This window comes from Colobus angolensis, unplaced genomic scaffold, assembly GCF_000951035.1.
Source record: "Colobus angolensis palliatus isolate OR3802 unplaced genomic scaffold, Cang.pa_1.0 Scaffold409, whole genome shotgun sequence".
Classification (NCBI taxonomy): domain Eukaryota; kingdom Metazoa; phylum Chordata; class Mammalia; order Primates; family Cercopithecidae; genus Colobus; species Colobus angolensis.
The window spans coordinates 1,528,824-1,548,442 of NW_012117477.1; the positions used below are offsets into that span (position 1 = coordinate 1,528,824).

A 19,619-nucleotide genomic window follows, 5' to 3' on the forward strand; every position below is an offset into this window, starting at 1 on the left:
GCCTGCAAGGTTTCTGCTGAGAAATGTTCTCATAGTATAAATGAGTTTCTGCTATGTCACGTGACACTTTCATCTTGCCACTTGTCAAATTTGTCTTTGACTTTTGATAGTTTAATAATAATGTGCCTCAGAGAGGACCTTTTTGGGTTGAATCTGTTTGAGATATTTGAGTTCCATGGATCTGGATGTTTATATTTCTTCCAAGACTTGATTTTTTTTCAGCAATTATTTCACTAAATAAGCTTTTTGACTTTTATCTTTGTGTCTCTTCTTTCTAGAACTCCCATAATGTGAATATTTATTTACTTAATTGTGTCCCAGGAGTCTCATATGCTATTTTTATTATTTTTTATTCTTCTTTCTTTTCTCCTGTCACTGAGTAATTTCAAAAGACCTTTCTTTAAGTTCATAGGCACTTTCTTCTGCTATATCTAGTCTATTGATGAAGTTCTTGATGATATTTTACGTTACAGTCATTGAATTCTTCAGCTTCAAGATTTGTGTTTGGTTCTTTTCTATGATATTTATCTCTTTGTTAAATTTCTCATTTAAAGCATGAACTGTTTTTCTTATTTTTTTAAATTGCCTTTTTGTATTCTCTTTTATCTTGTTGGGTTTTCTTAAGAGTATTATTTTGAGTTTTTTGGGGGAGAATTTGTAAATTTTCTTTAAAGTTCAGCTACTGGAGAATTATTGTGCTCCTTTAGGGGTGTATACTTCTTTGCTTTTTAATGTGGTTTGTGCCCCTATGTTGATGTCTGCATATCCAGTAGAAAAATTACATCACCTCTCCAAATTTTAGAGTGGCTTTCACAGAAAAAGATTTTCACCTCCAGATGAAAGATGCCAGATGGAAAGGGTATGTTGACTGTTTCTGAGTGGATGCGATAGTATAGGATACATGCAGCTCCTTCAGTTGCACTCAAAATCAGAGATGACTCTGGATGCCTCAGTGGCGTAGGCTGCAGGAGTCTATGGAAATGGACATGGAAGTGTAGGTTGTTAGAAACCTTGATGGCAAGGGCTTTTGGGATTCTCCTCTTCTCATCTTTCCTTACAATAGACAGTTTTGGTTCCTTCTTGGGATCCAAGGGGGATCCCTCTTCAATACCACAAAGGGGATCCCTCTTCATGTTGAATATGATACAGCCCACAATCAGCTGCAGAAGTTATGGATTCTAGGCTGAAAGTGCTCAGAGTGGTTGTGGTGCTGAGTTTCTGGTCTCAGGGTCCAAAGAACCTATTATGCCACCTGAGTCTCAGGGCACAGGTTCAGTTTCTGAGTCAGTGTAGGATGCAGATTGCCAACAAAGCTAGGGTCTGTGACTCTGAGCACCCCCAGCAACTCAGGCTCTGGGGGACAAGTTTTAGCTCTAATTCTGTCCCTGAAAGGCAGGGTATAGCACTGCCCTGGCTCCAGGGAAAAGAGGATTCTCTGAAGATTCGAGCACAAGCAGCAGGGTACAGCTGGAATTTGAGAATGAGATCCAACAGGGCGCCATGGCTACTCAGTCACCAGAAGATGCAGCATCACATAATGGTGACTCTGGATCTAAGATGGTGGGATACAGCAGTATTTTCAGGTTCAGTGGCAGCAATAAACCCAGAATGGCAGAGAAAGCTATCGCTTGAGCCCTCGGGTACAGGGGACAGCTCAGTGATGATTCCATTCCCTGGGTAGGAGGTTGTGTCAGCAGCTCAGACTCTAGGGTGTTATTCTAATTCCAGAGGAGTGGGGTATTACAGCTGTTTGGCTATATGGGAGTGTGTCTCAGCTCAGTCAACACTCTGTTTCCCTGGGATGTGGGGTGCCATGTCAGTTAAGTTCTGGGATGTACAGAATGCTTGACTTGGCCAAAGCACCAATTCCCCATAAGTCAGGGTTCCATTTCAGCTCAAGCACAGGAAGGGTGTGAATGCTCTGGGCAGCTAAGTATCATTTCCCTGTGAGGCAGCACACTGCTTCAGCTCAGTCCCTGAGGGTCATGGCACAGCAGTAGCTGAGAAAAGCAGATTGAATGGCTTCATGGCAACTTGTCCCCATATGTTAGCATGTACTATAAGCTTGGCCCACGAGTGATGAGCCACGAGGTGAGAGTGGTTCAGAGGTGACAAAGCCTAACTGATAGAAGGGTATCTTGATTATTTGTCCCAGAGCAATGTTTATGGCTCCAAGATCGTGTAGTATGATAATGGCTTGGGCCATGCTGGGTGGTCGGAGTGGGATGGACAGTGTTGATGCCTTCTCTGGGTCGGGGGGTGGGGTGCAGCAGCTGTGTGCATCCCTGGCAGCTCCCTCAGCCGGGCTTAGTGCTTGTGAGAATTGCAGTAGTCCTTACTGTGAGGATTGTAGGTATTCAAGTTGGTGATGGGGGATGATGGGGTCCTCTTGCTTACCTTTTCCCTATAGGAAGAATTTCCCCTTGGTTCCAAGCTGATTCCATCTGGGTGATGGAATGACAGAGGTGAGATGTTTTCTTCTGCTCTCTGTGTGGCTATCTGGGGTTTTTTTGATCTACAAAGTTTCTGCTATTTCTTTCGAGTACTCCAGAGCTTTCCTTCCGTTATTTTCATCAGAATGTACTTATTGTTTCTGCTGTCTTTGTAGAGGAGATGAGTGCTGGGGGTTTCTAGCTGGCCATCTTGCTCTCAATCATTTTTTTTTGGAAGTGTTTTATTAGGCTTACTTTTAAAAATTTGTGTTTTCTTAACTCCTTTGTTTTCTTTTGAGATAGATAACCATCTTTTCTGCAAGAGTAATATTTTCCTATCATTCTCACATGTCCTATATGTATTAGTTTGTATAATCACATTAACTAGAAGCAGAGGCAGTAGCCACAGTGGCATCCTTGTCTTGTTTCTCATTTTAATGGACTCTCCATTAATGTTTTATCAGCACACAGATTGTATTTTGGTTCTTATTAGATATACTTAGCGAAATTTTCTTTCTATTCTTAGGATATTAAGTATTTTTAATAAAGAAACTTTAATCCGAAGACAAGTGTTTCAGCTTTGAGAAAAACAATTTTGTAATGATTACTGCTTAATTTTTTTAGGATAAGATAAAAAGTAGGAGATACTTAATTGACCAAGTTGTTACAGTGACAGTTTAAAAATTGATTACAGTAACAGTTGCACAAATGCTTCCTTCTCTTTGTACTCATACCTTTTTAATTATTTTTTTTTTCAAAATTGAGGTGACTTTAATGTTGCTATTACTTCAATAGTACCACCAATAGTTAACTAACACCTATAAAGTACATACTACATGCTGGGCACTATTCCCTGTGATATATATGTATATAGATATATATACACACACCAATTTTTCCTCAAGGTATATCATTTGGTAGAGACATTATTGTCTTTATTGTAGAAACATTGAACCAGTTATAGTAAAGAAAAAGTAATATTCATCCAGCTGATTATTGGCTGTAATGGAAGGTATCGGGTATTGGCACATTAGCCAAATGCCTCTCAAAACCCCTCCCCATTTAAATCTCAAATAATGATTTCCTCAATTATATTGCTGCATATCACCAAGAGATGAACTTCTGTTTCTCTCCTGTTTGTTTTTCATTTTTTCTCATGCATGATAATGATCTGTGTTTGGATTTGTGTCTTTTGGATCCACCATTTATTATTTTCTGCTGTATGTAGCAGTGGTAGTATCCAGCAGCAGATCTTCTTGATGGCACTGGTAGTACCTATGGGGCATCCAAACCAGAGTATTTCTTCATCATAATCTTGGCTGTGGTTCCCTCTACAAAGCTTCTGTTGTTTTCTGCCCATTTTCTTAGCAGGTACCCCATCATGCCAGCTAATTCTGTGAGCTACCCAACATTCTTTCAACAAATTTATATTCTCCTTTTATTAGCTAGAACTGCTTTTTCTGCTCACATCCAAGATTTTTAACTGAGAGAGAAATTGTTACCTGGGGATAGGGTGCATCAGATACTTTCAAGGAATGTGGAAACTATTAAATTGTTCATCTGGCATAGCTGGGGCAGAAACCAGTCAAAATCTTGCTTAAATGACAATGCAGGAATTCAGTAATAGTGAAAAAGCTAATCAAATTGTTGTCTGTAGTCACCTGGCATCAGGTGCTCATTGCAGTGATGGCTTTTGGGAATTGAGTTGCCCCCACCACAGAATAGTGGGGTGTACATGAAGAATTTATGGACTTAGAGAAGGGGCAGCTGTTTTGAACATCAATGGACAGCTTAAAGAAACAGAATGACAAGTTAAAATCCTTGAATTCTAGGCTCACAGCACTGACTGAAATCCAGGGAGTTTCCAGGATCAAGATAAAAGAATCTCTTATCTTTTGTTGCTGCAGGGACTGAGCTGGCAAAAAACAAAATGTGGTATTAGAGATAGTAAAATTAGACTATCAGTTGGATTCAGAGCTTTTCCTCATCTCTTATGTAAAAATTAGAGAATTGGTAGGGAAAGAGTATTTTGGCACTCTGAACACTAACTCCCATTGATAGCCCATTGACACTGAAGAATACGCTATGAAAATTCCTTGTACCTCTTCTTAAAGGCACCCCTCACGACTTCCCAGGGGAAGAATGCACTGGAAAAATGGAAATGCTAAGATCTTTTCGAGATTCTTAGACACAAGCATTAAACACATTAATCTATTTTGCTCATTGGGAGGATTTTCTCTCTAAAACCTACTGGATGACTTGTGAAGCTCATGGGCAAAATAATGCCCCAAGAAGTCCAGTTTTCTCTTGTGCTTTGATAATAGTTTCAAATTGCCTTAAATGTCAACTTACCAGTATTTATGGCAAGTAGCTGCCAGTTTGCCTAGAAACTAGATAAGGGATCTCAAAGGAACTGAACTGGTGGATTAATGGTAGATTTTTTTTTTTTTTTTTTTTGCGGGGGGAGATTGGGGAAGAGAAACATGGAAGAATTTCTTAAAATAGGCTCAGAATATAAAGAATATTCATGCTACATGTTAATCGAAAGAACATTTCTAGCCAAACAGCTCATAATATTTAGATGGACGAGCTAACCTAATCTCTCAATGTAGGTCGTCTTCCTTCTATAGAAACTTTAGAATTTAATGAACAAAGTGACCATAGTTGAAAAGATAGCAGCTACTCAAGCACAACAACACAAGATTCCCTTTACCTGTGTACCAAGATATTTTACCAAAAGTAGTAAATACAAACTTATAATACTATAGGGTAATTGTTTGGACAACTGTTTGCTTAGAATCAGTTGATGATTGTTTTACTGCTTTTGTCATGGAGAATTCATGTAATGCCTCAAGTCAGCATCGTTATACCTTACACAACTGAATGCTTTATTCAATGTCATTGTATTTCTCATAATTTCTTCCAAACAAGGAACTCAATTTCCTATGAACAAAGCAGGAAAATGGGATAATGCCCTTAGGTTTGTTTAGTCTTATATACTTTTTTGAAGAATAAGTTAGGTATCATGTCATAGGATATTACCCATGATTTGAAACATTTGAAACATACGTATTTCTATTTATTTCACAGTCAGTATACAATAGACTTGAAATTAGTACATCTCCCAATTAAACCTAATTAGTTATTCACAATATATTTATTCCTATCTCTGAAATAATGGGAACTACTGGTTTAGAAACTAATGATGTTCAAGGCAGAAATGTTACACCAGGGTATTCAGTGATGGTTGCATGGAGTGAACATTGCCAACTGGTCAATTCAGAATCTTATGACCTGAGTCAGCAAATAATAAAATGGGTTAGTGTGTTGTATAGGGTAATTGATATTGAAAGTCAAGAGGAAAGATAATTTATGATACATAATACATCAGGAAGGGTGGGTCTCCAGTTGGTTCTATGGGTAATTTTTATGTGACCATATTTATTTGTAAAAGACTGAACTATACAGATAAAACTAGTAAGAGTTCAGAACCCCTAGGAATGAAGGATTTACATAAATCTACTTCTCCTTTCTTTCAGTCACTACTGTGGCAAGATCAAGACTGGATCTAGGAGATCTTGGTTCAATATGGAGATTAGCCAAGGATTCTAGTGTTGGAGCTATATGCTGTAACTGAAGAGGGTTAAAATTGTCTCCTTTTGGAACGCTGGTAAACTGGATTTTTGCTATGAGAGGAAGTTTCATGGTATGAGACAGGAAGTTTTTTTGATTAGAATGGGCAAAAGATTTTATATGAATTCTAGGTTGCCAAAGAGATTATTGCTAGTGGGAATATTGTGAACCTATCATACACATGTTTACCTTATTTGGGATTAAAATCCATACTATGGGCTGGGTGCAGTGGCTCACACCTGTAATTCCAATACTTTGGGAGGCTGAGGTGGATGGATCACGAGGTCAGGAGATTGAGAAGATCCTGACCAACATGATGAAACCCTGTCTCTACTAAAAATACAAAAGTTAGCTGGGTGTGGTAGCGTGTGTCTGTAGTCCCAGCTACTTAATTCCACTCCAGTCTGGGTGATAGAGCAAGACTCTGTCAAAAAAAAAAAAAAAAAATTCCTTACTATGTAAATCTTGGAAGAAGCCAGAATTTAAGGTCAGACTAACAAGGTCATATATTCTTCTTTGTTTCCCCTGGCACCCAGAGCAGGGCAACTGACCTAGGTTCAACCTACTGGATGGCCCACTTTGAATTTTCAGGAAGTGATACAAAATTTTAAAAAGGCCTGTGAAAAATTATTGACCATTGCTGTGTTCATGGCAGCTGTGCCCAGTGATAGTAGGTCTAGTTCAGTGGTATTCAGGAACAACAGTGAGTGGTTCCTGTGTTGTAACCAGGAAATTCCTCTGGTGGAAATTACCTGTATTTTCTGATGTTTGACCTTCCTATTTTCCCAAATATGGTTATCAAGCTTTTGAGTTAATTCTAGTATCTACTCAGTAGGCTCTTGTCAATTGAATCTTTTCAGGATTCAAATCCAACTTCAACATTACCTCCAATCAAATGCTCTCCCTGGACCCTACATTGGTAATTGAAATGCCATGCTAAAAGCTTCAGATTATAGCTTCTGTCATGGCACTTCTCATATTTTGTTATAATTGTTTTCTTTGTCATGTTAATTTCCCAAGTAGAAAGAAAGTTGAAAGGTCTAAAACTTTCCTGTGGTTAAAACAATCTGGCCTCATATAAAGTTTGGTAAAGTAGGAATTCTACAACTGTGTTTCTAATCAATCAGTATAGTTGACCTCTGGCTGTTACCTTACATGGTTATTAAGTTATTGCCTCTCAGCTCAGACTCTTTCTTCTACACTCTGCTCTGTGAAGCTGGACTAGAAATCTGCAGGCTTCATGTCTGCTTTGCCAGCTGCCTGCCTCTTAGTCTTGGCTAGTAGAAAGCACTAGAGGGAGCTGTAAGGATGGAAGAGGGAAAAGAGACTTGTTCCATCTTGTTTGTTTGGTGCTGGCTTCCCGTTTGCTTCCTGTCATTGAGCATCACCTTAGCCTCATCTCACCTCTTCCTGCTGGTAGCAGCAGTTTGTCTCTGTAGAATGTTTAATTGACTTTGCAGTTCTTCAGCATTTGCAGAATCAGTCTCAATGTGCTCCTGCAAAAACAGCAGCCCCTCATGCTGTCAATCAGCATTCCTCTTCAGAGGCCTGGGTCCTAGTCCAATAAGATATTTCCCTCAAGCAAAGAGACACAAGCATGGGTGAAGCAGCACGCTTTATCCGAGATCTGAGTTTCAGCTCTGCACAGACCCTCCTCCGAGATTGTATGTTTGCATACCCAGTCCTAGTAGGGTAATTGCAGCCTTTAGAACTCCTTCCATAACAATGCAATTATTTTTCTTTTTGCCATTTTAAGTCTTTAGTACCTAATTAACACTTATTTATATAAAACCATTTCTGTTAAAATAACTGACTTGACTTTGTCTTATGAATGGACCCTGACTGATACACACTCATTCTAGGGTAGTATATGCAAAAGCATGCTTGATGGTACCCTGAACTGTTCTGGCCCATGTTAACCATAAGTAACTATGAAAAGTGCATCCTTCTGCATGTGATATATTGACTCAGAAAACTAGAAAAATCCAGGTGCTTAGGCCAATTTGAATTGTATTTTCAGTATTCAAAATCAAAAGATGTAATGAGGATGTTCATGTTTTACTCTATTTTTGAATTGCTTATTTACAAAAATAATCATGTCAGAGTATTGCATAGAACAGGTTATGTACTCAAATTGGATAATTTGAGATACTTTGAGATGAAATTAATAAAATGATGATCTACAAAAGCTAGAGCAGGGTATAGAGAAATCAAAAGAGATTTCAATATCCCAGGGCCAGTTGTAGTGGAGAGACCTGTTATCACCCTTATATCTGAAAGGACTAAAACCCATAGAGCGATTTGTGTAGCAAGAATCACCCGTCAAGAACTGTGACCTTGGCAGAGGTATACAATCAACCTGCAGAAAAAGAGCAAGGAAAATAAATTTTCCTACCTACCTCTGATCTCCTGCCAGGGATATCCATTAGCCAAGCTCAACTAGAAACTGCAGGGCAAGGGAAACACTTAATGCTGCTCATAGAGATCATTGTCCTGTGGGTCTGCTGGGGAGAGGTGGAGGGCAGAAGATCTGAAGGAGTGAATGGAATACAGCTTCAAAAAATGGGTTAATTATAAGCATAAATGAAATATTTTTAATAATGGAGCATTTTCGGGAAGAAATCTTTTTGAATAAATGAGGAAAATATTCTGAGGGCAGGGAGGGAATGTGATGGGAAGAGAAGAGAACATTTACAAAGCATTTCTGGAAGCATAGAAGTTAAATATCAAAGAAAAACACTCTGTCATCTGAAAACATGAGAGGAATTGGAAATATAAGTGTTCTAAATAACATTTTTACATTTAACAATAAATACAGATTTTTAATACACTTTCATCTTGATTCTGGGAAGCATTTTAGTGCTCGATAGCATTAAGAAACACTGAAACAGGTTGACAAATACCTCCAAACATACATAACATGTCTATGTATGTACGCTTTAACATTTGAAAATATAATGTGGTAAGTTTCAAAGCATTTATAATTAATTAAGCTGTTTTCACAGCCCTTTAGAAGAATATTTTTCCAGGATAGCTGACTGCATAATGCTTTGCATGATTTATTTATAGACTACTAATGAAGACATATCTAATCATCGTAATTAATTGGTATTTTTGTGCTTTGGGGCCTAATCACAAAATCTTTTACATGCTGGCTCAAAGTAAACCTGGCTATGGGGCAAACATTTAGGACAAACCCTGCTTGTTGTTTTTAATATACAGCTCCATTTTATTGATTTGTTTATTCAACATTTCTGACTCTGATTATACAATGCCAGAATAAGTAGCCCATTTGGTCAATTTAACTTTTTAAAATACTTTCTTAAACAAACAAAAAGAAGACAGAGGACTCCTATTTGGCATAGTAGATAAAAACTTCAGTTTTTTACATTATTTATTGTGTTGTATTACTATCAGATAGTGATACTGTTTATAAGAATTTTGATTACCTTGAAGTGAAAGCAGAATTATTCTCTTCTAATTTACTTGTTAATTTTCCTTTCTCTTTTACTCATATGAAAAGTAATTTGAACTCACTGTTATGAGACAAATTAAGATTTTTGTTTTGTGTATTTTTTATAGCTATTGGGAGTTCCTGAGGAAAACTCTCAGAACACCCACTTTCATGTTTAGATACTGAAATAGTGAGAAATTACACCAAGACCAAAGGTGAATATCAAATATCTCTTTTATTTTGAACAGAGGCCAGTTTAGTATGTGGCTTTTATGCTTTTATATGCAGCAAGGACTAAAATTACACTGGTGTTTACCCTTTGTCCACAAACAGAAACATATAGAAGGCTGTCCGGAACTTATATTCTCGTTGGTCAGCTTCCCGGAGAAAGAAGAAGGCCAGAGTGAAGCCAGGTATGCCCAGTTATTCTTTCCCAAATTTATAAATTTCTTAAATCACTCTACCTTCCATGGACAGAATGAACAAAAAGAGGGGACTAGAATTTTACTAATTAATCTCCTCTCAAAGAAGAGTTTCAGATTAAAGATTTCAGTCTGTTAAAAGGAAAGAAGAAAAAACAAATATTTTGTATTTTCCAATGGCTTTATTCAGTTTAAGTGATCCTTTGAATATTTTAGCATTAAAATATTCTAAACATTTCATCTGATATGTTTAATCCTATCATGAATCCCAAATATCACCTCAGTGTTTGCTTCAGGAACCCAACCTGTGACAGGTGTCCATTGTTTTATGAATATGAGCATGTTTGCCTTAAAAAGAGATTAATATTTCAAATAGATCATAAGACAATGATTGAATATTAATAATGATAGTGATAAATTAGAATATAACATGATGTATTTAGTTTTTATTTGAAACTTATCTAAAGTTCTGAACCTTCCTTTGCTTTTTAACTAAAACACCATTTATTTGAATTCCTGCAAAGGATAGTGAGTTTTCTGGATGGTGACTTCTACTGAAGTTTCTGGAATTGGAATAACTTTCCTAACTAAATTAGTATATTAACTAATTTTATTTTTTGTGATCCTTCTGTATCTATGATTTTCATTTAAACTGACTACCTAGTGATGCAACATAATTTACTTGCTTCTGCAAACATTCTGATTAAATCAGTCATTATGAAGCCCTTCTGAGAAGCCACTAAGACAAGTAAAAGTGAATATCCCATCAATAAAAGGGAATCAAAGTGAGAGATGGATAAATATCATTAGTATTAATTAGTCTAATATAATTGTTAAAAAATTTAAGCAATAGAAAAATAGAGGCCCCAAAAAGATCATATTTCTAAGTTAATGAATTTATGAACATGAGAATTGTATAACTGTTTGCGTTAGCTTGGGCTGCTATTAAAAATCATAGACTTGATGACTTTAGAGCAGACATTTATTTCTCAAATTTGGAAACTGGAAAGTCTAAATTCAAGGTGCCACTAAATACAATTTCTGGTAGAAGTCTTCTTTCTGGCTTGTAGACAGCCATCTTCATCTTCATCCTGTGTCATAACATGACAGAGACAGAGCAATTTTTGCTTTTCTTCTTCTTATAACACCAATAACTCCATCATGAGGGCCCCTTATAACCACATGTAGCCCTAATTACCTCCCATTGTCTCCATCTCCAAATACCATCACATTGTGCATTAGGACTTCAACATATGAGTCGAGTCTTGGGGAGACTGAAATCAGTCCATAACACCAGTCACAAAAAAAAATATTTAAGATGAGCAGAAAAAATTTGCTTTTCAGATTATGGAGAAACACTTGGATTCCAGCAGGTATCATCTTAGGAATGCTGAACTTAAGATAGAGAGACAGGGGGCTGAGTTCCATTGTGGGGCTGAATGCCTAAAACTCTTGAGATGGCTTAAAAACTGTCTGTAACTATACCTTCCTCAGGAATAAGATAGGGCTACTGAAGATCTTTCATAGGGTTGTGTGTATTTCTAAATGAGATAAGATATATACTCTATGTGTCGAAACAATAATAGAAAATTAAAGGTAAGATATCACAATGTAATTTCTTCATTTCAGATACTGACACTATATATGTGTGTGTGTGTGTGTGTATATATATACACACAAACTATATACATATACATATATACATATATATACACACTATATATATATATACACACACTACATTTTAAAGGAACTATGAGAAAGATGGAGTATTTGAGAAATGAGCAATTTTGAGGAAAGAAGAGCTAGTCTATATGAAAGATGTTTAGGGAACCATATTTTAAGCCTTCCACCACTGACTGTCTTATGAACCTTTCCACACTCCTGATTGGATATTGTTCTTCCTGAGGAAGTTTGCTTTTCCTCTTTAAAATAAAACCTGTGAAATTTTAAACTGTACTTTTGCATCCAATTGTTTGAACCATTTAGTAGAGTTGATTGATTTCAGAAGCAGTGCTATTAAAAATGATGAGTAATTTGTTAAAAAAGGAAAACAAGACATGAGGAAGAGAAAACACAGGGTGAGACTGGGAGGAGAAATACAGAACATTGACACCCCTGTGATGGCGTTAAAGCGTTGGGTTAATTATTCCTTCCTGGAAGTTAAGATGAGAGCTACTGGCTCAAACGTGTGAGTGAGTGAGGGCAAGGAACACAAATAAAATGAACAGTAATTTATCTTACAAGTGTGAGAAAATACCATCTCCTTAGAATGTACAATGTGTATATTTCTTATTAAGGATTGATAGGTAACCTTTAGAAACTGTGCCCAATTAGCATTAGAAATTGATAGTGTGGGTCAGGTGGGGTGACTCCCCCCTGTAATCCCAGCACTTTGGTAGGCTGAGGCGGGAGGATTACCTGCGGTTAGGAGCTCGAGACCAGCCTGTCCAACATGGTGAAACCCCGTCTCTACTAAAAACTACAAAAATTAGCTGGGTGTTGTGGTGGGACCCTGTAATCCCAGCTACCTGGGAGGCTGAGGCAGGAGAGTTGCTGGAACCTGGGAGGCGGAGGTTGCAGTGAGCCGAGATCATGCCATTGTACTCCACCATGGGTGACAGAGTGAAACTCTGTCTTAAAGAAACAAAAAGAAAAAGAAATTGATAGTGTGGGCTGGTTGTGGTGGCTCACGCCTGTAATTCTAGCACTTTGGGAGGCTGAAGCAGGCAATCACGTGAGGTCAGGGGTTCGAGACCAGCCTCGCCAACTTGGTGAAACCCCGTCTCTACTGAAAAAAAAAAAAAAAAATAGCTGGGTGTGGTGGCACATACCTGTAATCCCAACTACTTGGTAGGGTGAGGTAGGAGAATCACTTGAACCCAGGAGGCAGAGGTTGCAGTGAGTGGAGATGATGCCATTGCACTCCAGCCTATGTGACAAGAGTGAAACTTTGTCTAAAAAAAAGAAACAAAAAAGAAAGAAATTGATAGTGTGACACAGCACATTCTTGATTAATACTAAAAGTGTGTGTGTATATATATATGTTTTTTTGAGACGGAGTCTAAAAGCATATATTTTCTAAATGAACACTGCCCTTTTTTTTATTAAATATAAGCACACATTTTCTCCACTTCCACACTGTGTAGTTTACTGTGTTAAACATTTGCCCACCATTTTTTTAAAGGATATAGAATATACAAAAAAAACTCTTCATAGCTTGAAATGTGCATAGAAGATAGACAAGTTTAGCTACTGCAGGATGAAAAGACTTGATGTGTTTTATGTCATGTTTATTTATTCCAACTATAAAAACAGAAATGGTCCACAAAGTAGTTTGATGGATAATGACTGAGGTTGTAAAAGTTATTGTGACTAATGGCATTTACCTTGTTTGGTTAAGTTAATTGAAAATCAAGGTGAAATTACTCTCGAGATAGATCCTATATTTTATAACATTTGTAAAACCATAAAAAGGTTATGCCATCCTCAATTCTCAAAAAATTATATTTTTTTGAAACTGTCAGAACATATTTTCCAATTGTATTACAGAAACAGGTAAACAATCTGATATGATGACCTAATTGTTTTTATGTTTGGCCATTACAAGTGTTGGCAGTTCCCTGGCTTCTGTTTGGAAGTAGTGTGTCAGTTGCATCTTATAATATGTTTGCCTTTGGTGAGGCATCAGAAAACATGTCACATATTGGAGATTTATGTACTATAAAACGTCTCAGGAGTTTAACTTCACCATTAGGGTTACTCCTGTATAAACTTTGATAAAAATAATATCTTTGCTCCCTCCCAAGATAAATGAAAGAATTTAAGCCCACTTCAAGAATTCTAAGCTTTTGTGGTCAGTCTTCTTTTGTCCTCCAAGTTTGTAATTAATAGGGTTTAAACAAAGCTGTAATCTGGTGGATAGTTTGAGCTTTTGACTTAATCGATCAGTTGGGAAATTATTAGCTAGTTCCTTTACTTTACTTTTACCCCACCCCAGGATTTAGCTGTCTATCTGAGTAACATATTTGCCTGGTTTTATGTATTAGCATACTCTCAGTTGAAAAAGCAAATCTGAATATGAACATTGATAAAGCACTTGCACAATAAAAGGGGCCATAAAAGTATTTATCATGCTTCTGAGATGTATTAGTCAATAAAATGAGTTATTCATTGAAATTTAATAGGGTGCAATCTCAAATGGAGTGCAAGCTCCTATTGAAAAATTGACACATTTTCTTGTTGGAGGGAAGGATACATGTACATCTAGCACTATGCAAGTTGTAAGGATGCTGGGAAGCTGGCAATTGGATGGAATCCTGAATCACATCTTGCACAGCTGCTGCTTCACTTTCTCTAAGAGCAGGGCTATGCTGATTAAGCCATAAGCATTTGCAAGGATTTTTTTAAATTTTCTTTTATTATTTTCTGGCCATCTGTAAATCATAGAAGAACAGGCATAGGTGGCTTTCTTCCTTCAGCAACAGATCACCAATCCAAATACTCCTCTCTCACATAAAATTTTGCCTTGGTCAAACTATTTTCTATTCCTCAGTCAAATTCTACAGTTTCTTTTTTCTTCTCTCTAAAATGATTTTTATCAAATATTCATTTATCAAAAGGCATCAGTAACCATTTTTTTAATTTAAACCTTTACTTACCACTTTAATTTAACTTGTTCTTATGTATTTATAAATTCTTAAAATGCTTTGCCTATATTATTGGAATTTTTCACATATAACTTTGCTAACTTATTGTAGTCATTTAAAAGACATATCTCTAAATTATTTGATACTCCTCATTACAAAATGCACAGCTTAATTCATTTCCTTTTGAGGACTAGACTTAGTTATTCTTTTCTAGTGAATAGCATATGGCAGAAGTAATAAGATTTCACTTCCAAGATTATGTTATAAAAATCTGTGATTTCCTTCCAGAATTTTATTTCTTTCTTGCTCTTCTCACTCTCTTTTTCTTCCTCTCTCCCCTGAATTACTCATTCTAGGGAAACCAATATTGTGGCTACTCGGGCAACCTTTGGAGAGGCCCACATCGTGAGGAACTGAAACCCACCAATATCAGTTATCTTGGAAATGAATGATATTCACATTCACTCCTCCCCATTGAACCTTGAGATAACTATCGCTCCAGTCAATATGTGGCTGAAACTTTGTGAGTGATCCCAAGACAGAACCAGCCAGATAAGACACCTAGATTCCTGACCCTCAGACACTGTGAGATAATAAATGTTTACTGTTTTATTTTATTGAGTTTGGGGTAATTTGCTTTGACAGCAAAAGACAGCTAATACACTTGTATATCTTTACTTTCTCTTTTACTAGATTATGAACTTTATGAAGAAAAGGATACATACTATTGATGTTCTATTTTTAGTCTAGATAATACACGCCTGCAGATGTAAAAATAAAATCTCAAAAGATTAAGCTGATAAAAGTTTATTTGTACTAATATAAAGTCTAATATGGGTAAGGAGATGTAATAAAAATAAACAAATACATATATAAGATAATTTTTATGGTAATTAATTATCTGAAAAATATAAAACACCTGTAGTAACTTAACAGAATTACTGACAAAGGGAAGACAGAAGGTACATTTGGGCAGAGTGGTGAGAAATCCCCACTACTAGAAGTTAATATTGGAGTTGAAATCTGAACATTGCCAATTAACTCTACAAATATTCAGGGAAGAGCATTCTGGACTGAAGAGCAAATGCCCCAGGTAAGGACCTTTCCTAGCTTGCCAATAGGAAACAAAGTGAGCTGGTGGGCAGGAACCTATTAAAGCAGTATTTTGTAGGCAATAATGAAGAGGTTGGAATTTATTGAAAAGTTTCATTGGAACTCGCATTTGCTGTAAGTCAACACTCCAGAGAAGACCACGGTCAGCTGTGAGTTATTATCAGCTGACACAACAGCTGAGCAATGAGTGGAACATCAAAGTGGATCAGCAAGAGCATCTATGACAATCACATTGGCCATTGAATGGAGAATTAATTGTGGTGGTGGTAGTGTGATTGGGCAAGTGGAGAGTAGGAAAACCAATTAGTAGACTGTTGTAATACCACAGAAAAGGGGAAATCATTGATTAAACTGGCATTAGATGTAGAAAAGAGGAGTTGATTGAAAAAAAAAGATTTAGGATGTATTTTGGAAGAAGAGTCATGAGATGAGATGTTTAGATTTACATCTCCTTTCAGAATACATTCTAAATCTCTTTTCTTTCAACTCTTCTTTTCTGCATCCAGCCCCAGTTTAACAGAAAGTGGATAATGAAACATGACCCCCTTCACCACCTTTTTGTTTTGTTTTGTTTTGTTTTTGGTTTGGCCTGTATTACTGGATAGTGCTCTTTACAGAAAAAAAAAATTAAGGAGATACAGAAAATACCGTATCTTTCCAATATCTCCCAAGATAATTCCATTTTCAGAAAGACACTTCGGTTTTGTATATCACTTGAAGGGAACAGGGTAGAGAGGGTTTCAAGGGGAGGAAGGAAAAGTGGAGAAGGGAGCTAGAGGTCAGCAAGGAAAGGAGTAATTTAAAAGATAATAAGGTAAAGAACAATACGAAAGGAAAGGAAAATAAATAAAATATGTAAGGCATTAAAGGAAAAAAGAAAAGAAAGACCAAGGGTAATCACTGTAAAGTGGTTAATAAAGAAAAATAAAAATGAAAGCAATGAAAAGAATAGAGTTAGATGTCTCTGAGACCCTTCGGGGGTCTGTAAGTTCCTCCTCTGTCCCAATCCATGTCTGTGTGAGGGCAGATTTTCTTCATATAATTCAACCAAATAACATATTGCAACAGACCGAATGTAGAAGCAGGTATGAAAATCTAGCTATTTTCTAATAAGTGAGGCAATGCAGACGTTTACAAAACTGAAAAATTATGCTACTCTTATAATTTTCTAAACAATATAGTTATTTTAATAAAACACATTATATCGATTTTAACATGTAATGAATTTATGTTATTTATAAGAATATTTTAAAACTGAATTCAATGTTTTCTAATAAGGAATATATATATATATATATATACACACACACATATATTTATTTATTTATTTCTGTAGGAGATATATATATCTCCTACAGAAATAAAAGCTCTTTGGGATCTAGTTTTTAAGGAAAAAAAGTGGTTCTATGATCAAAACATTTGAGGATTGTTGCTGTAAAAGTTATCGAGGTTTTGTGGCAAATGTTAATTAATATACTCTTCTACCAAACTGCTCTTTATCTGGAAAAACAGTGTGTTATCACCTGGCTATTTAGTAATTATAACTCAGAGATTTCACTTTGAAAAGAATAGCCAAAATTGCCAGACAAGAAGTAAAATAAGTATATGTCATTTAATGACAGGAGTATGTTCTGAGAAATGTGTCATTATATGATTTAGTCATTGCGGAACATCATAGCATGTACTTACACAAACTAGATGGTACAGTCTAATACACACCCAGGCTCTATGGTGTAGCCTATTGTTCCTAGGCTATAAAACTGTACAGCATGTTACTCTACTGAATTTTGTGGCCAATTGAACATAATGGTAAGAAATTGTGTACAATTATGTGCAATTACCTACAGATGTTAAAAAGTTATAGTAAGAAAACAGTATTAAAGACTTTCAAAATATTACACTTGTGTAGGGAACTTATGATGAGTAAAGCTTGCAGGCCTGGAAGTTGCTCTCGGTAAGTCACTGAATGAGTGAGTGGTAAGTGAATGTGAAGGCCCAGGACATTAATGTGCACTTTGTAAACTTCAGAAATATTCCAAACTTTGGCTACACTAAATTTATGAAGAAATTTCTTTCTTCAATTATATATTAATCTTAGCATACTGTAACTTCCTTTCTTTATAAACTTTATAAAATTTTAACTTTTTGACTCTGATAATAACACTTAGTTTAAAACCAAAACACCTTGCACAGCTGTACAAAAATATTTTCTTTCTTCATATCCAAAACAAGGTAGAAGAATTTGGAAGAACCCTTGGAAGTAGATGCTGTGATAATTAAATGTAAATATCAATATTAGGTATAGCAAATTATGTTAAAAAAATCAACAAAACCCCTGCCATTCAGTGTTTAAAAACAGGTTCTATAAATCTGAAGAGAAATCTTTTCCCATATATCAGGTACTATAATAAATTTTGGCAAAAAAAGCTCTGATAAATGTAAAAGGGAATATTAGTCATTGTCACCATGATCCCTGATAAGTGAAGACATGCAAACCATAAATGTACATATACAGAGACACCAGAATGTCATTAATTTGGATTTGCAAAAGCAGACATCTTCTTATTCTATTCTACTAATGAAAGGGTTAGCTTCTATCTAGTTCAGATGTGTGCTGTGAGTGCACAGTTAACTTCTACTGAGATCCATAATCATGGATTGTTTCCAGTTTTAAACACTGTTTCTCAAATGATGCTTTTCGTATACAATTTTAAGCCATGAGAACTGATTCTTTTTGGGGGAAGTGGTAGAAATCATTTAGAAATTAGACTTAGATTTTATTTTTACAAAAATTTCTTAGACATTCTGATGTTTTAACACATTTGGATAATTTTGATTTACAACTTTTAAGCTTTGAACAAAAAACCTCGTTAAATTGACAAATAAATTATAGGAAGGAAATTCAATTAGACAAATTCAAATAACATAAAGAGTTACTCTTAATGCAAGGTAAGAAATACATACACAAATATTTATGACAACATTTAATAAAAATTTACTATGTATAGATCTTTTAACCTACCTAAGGAAAATTTATAGTAAATAATATATTATTAAAATGAAATATGTTTTTAAATATATTAAATTTCTTCTAGATATCTTCTTTTCTCTATTAGTATGCATAGCTTATTCTTTTTTTCCCGCTTTAATTTCAGTTCTCATTCTATTTAAATCATCCTAAATTTTCAATTAGAGAAAAATTTCATTGCAAAGGTTTTACTGAATTGCTGGGGGATTAGTCCATTTTAACTTTGAAATTAAATTATAAACTGTTTTGTTACATAATAAAGAGAGCTTACAGAATTTGGACAGTGATTAAAGTAATTTAAAAATATGTGTTCAGTAGTCATCTCATTAATTTCCAATTCTAAACTGTGGCTAGATACCACTGTCCTTTCTCTCTCTCTCTCTCTCTCTCTCTCCCCCCATTTCAGGCGCACATACACACACACACACACACACACACACACACACACGCACATGCATGCCAAATATGGAAATGTGAAGACAGAGGTTCAGCTAGGTTAGGTAACTTTGCTAAAATCACACAACTAATCTTACTTGGAACTCTGCTTTACAGTGAACAAATTAAATTTCTTATTGCTTTGAGAAATTGAACTGAGTGTGGTGGCTCACGCCTTTAATCCCAGCACTTGGGGAGGCTGAGGCAGGCGGATCACGAGGTCAGGAGTTTGAGACCAGCCTGGCCAACATGGTGAAATGCCGTCTCTACTAAAAATACAAAAATTAGCCGGGCATGATGGTGCATGCTTGTAATCCCAGTTACTTGGGAGGCTGAGGCTGAGAATTGCTTGAACCTGAAAGGAGGAGGTTGCAGTGAATCAAGATCAAGCAACTGCAATCCAGTTTGGGCTGTTGACAGAGTAAGACACTGTCAAAAAAAAAAAAAAAAAAA

The 19,619-nt window shown here is 36.0% G+C and overlaps 1 long non-coding RNA gene across 1 annotated transcript in view; it reads left to right on the forward strand.

Moving 5' to 3' along the window:
- Positions 1-4,107: 4,107 nt before the first annotated feature.
- LOC105521735 overlaps positions 4,108-19,619 on the forward strand; it is a 28,144-nt gene continuing 12,632 nt past the window's right edge. Inside the window, exons 1-2 of the long non-coding RNA XR_001003313.1 lie at positions 4,108-6,102; positions 9,853-9,932. This is a non-coding gene — a long non-coding RNA (uncharacterized LOC105521735). The remainder of the gene's footprint in view (positions 6,103-9,852; positions 9,933-19,619) is intronic.